Source organism: Charadrius vociferus, unplaced genomic scaffold (assembly GCF_000708025.1).
Source record: "Charadrius vociferus isolate BGI_N301 unplaced genomic scaffold, ASM70802v2 scaffold259, whole genome shotgun sequence".
NCBI lineage: Eukaryota > Metazoa > Chordata > Aves > Charadriiformes > Charadriidae > Charadrius > Charadrius vociferus.
Genome location: NW_009661368.1, coordinates 21,250 through 23,468, shown reverse-complemented (window position 1 = coordinate 23,468; position 2,219 = coordinate 21,250).

Here is a 2,219-nt window from a genome sequence, read left to right as displayed (position 1 = left end):
GAGTGTGTCCCCGGTGTCCCCGTCCCGGGCAGACCCCCCCCATCCAGCCCCGGCTTTGCACAGGCGGGGCCGCGGCGCGGAGCCGACCCGGGCTGTACCCGGAGCCCGACAGCGGGCTCACGGCAAGGCTCGGTCGTGACACGGTGAATACCCTGGGTTTTCCTGACGCCACCGTAACGCTTCTTTCTCTTCGTGGCATCTCACGATGCTGGAACACCTGATAGTTAGTTCCCTTTCTGCGGACTTTTAAAACTGCAGGGTGTAATTTCGGCGCCGGCTGCTAGCACTCACCAGCCAAATTATCATAAAGAATATCATAAAAAACAAATTATAAGAGAGACTTTTTTTTTTTTTCCCCAGATTTGACTCCAGCATACCTCAGGAGCCATTAAAAACCTGAAACTACTTCATTCCCAGTACAGCAGCTTGTTAAGGAAGACGATCCAGCTGGCTATACTGCCTCGCTACAGAATTACTCTGAATTTTCTGCTTACTTTCAAATGCAAGAAGCTTAAAGCGATTAGAGCCACTCCTGTGAATTATTTAGCTATTCAGTAGGAAGCTAAAGGCTTTACTGTAACTTTTTATCAAACAGACTTGCTCTAAAATATTGATCACAACAGATGCTACACCTTGCTGAATACTGAACTGGGATTTATAAAGCCCACCCACTGATTTTTTGTGACTGATTATGCTATTGTACTAACAGTGCGTATGGGCAGAGTGTTCCCACTTCAGGGAGACTGCAGCAAAGATACTTCTAGAAAAACAGAAAATAATATTATAGGACAGCCTTACACCTTCATAACGTGCCATGCTGGAGGCATGGGAACAGAGGAGACCTGGCACCACTCCAGCTCAGGCACAACACGGTAAAACGTTCCAAAAAGATAAGAAATAAAAAGAACTTTAGCTTCTTTGTACATCCATAGATGTCCGTAGCAAAGGACAGAGGTCTCATTTTCTTGGCAGTAGTCAGATATCATCACCTTTGAAATCACACACGTAACAAATCCTGCAGTGGGCAAGAGGCAAAAAGGCCAGGTGAGGAAAGAGAAGAGCACTGGAAATAAGAGGCCATGGGGTCTAGGAATCAGGAATTTAACGATACCAGGTGTTAATTCCTGCCTCTGCCAATGAGTCACTCACGATGTGACCACGAGTAAGTCGTATAATCAATGTATGCCTCATTCTTGATCTAGAACAGGAAGAACATTCAAAAGGAGATTGCATTACTCAGCTAATTAGTCAACACAAACCAGAGACCTGTGCAGCTCTTGCGCAATTAACTGAGGGGCAGTAACAGAGAATGCTTCCCAGGTGTTTGTTTCCAGCACTGATGCTGCCATGTTCCAAGTCCCCATGCCAACAATTCTTGGGGTAGGAGGAACACATTCACATTATTCTGAGACACAGAAAACTGACTGAATGAAAATTAGCTCTGGAAAGCAACGCATCTGCATAAAAACTGCAATTTTGACTGACCCTGTGCTGTCAGGAAAATTGGATCTGGGTCCAGACATCTCAGTAGCGTTTACATTCAATCCACTCCCACCTAAAGTTCTTGGGAGCAAATTTTGTTGCTCATCTCCTATTCCCAGTCTGAAAGCAGTAGTTCTCCCTTGTTCCGGTCTGACATAGCCCTAGAGGATTTTTTAGGGTTTGGGTTTTGGTCGTTTTTTTCCCCTGACAGGCTCCAAAGGTGGCAATGTTGAAGAAGCCAAGGAAAACATGGCCTAAACTGTGCTGCACCACATCAGCCCAGCAACAGTTTTCTTGCAAGGCAATTGCCGAGTCTGAAAGTGGGACTGTTGGCCCTATGAGGAATATTGGAGCCAAGCAAGTATGCTTTACAGAAAGGGAATGGGGGTAGCGGACCTTACAATGAGAGGTTCAGGAGCAGAACAGCTTGGAGGGCTGTCCTTGGAAGGGGAGACAGTGGCTCGCAGCCTACCGGGAACATCAAGAGGCAGCTCACTAGGGCAGGTGAAAACGCAGCTTTATCTGCTTGTTCAAGGCCAGCTGCTTTCCTGGCTGGCCACGCAGGGATCCTGCTCTCGCTCATTTTCCTTTGCTTAATTAAGTTGCACTGTGCCGGAGCTGCCACTGACCCAGTTCCCAGAGGCCCTCCTGCTCCCTTCATTAACTCTGAGGGGCGGGAGGATGTTGCAAATGGAATGTCCCTTCCAAGGGACAAAGGGAAGCTTACTCTCACTTTC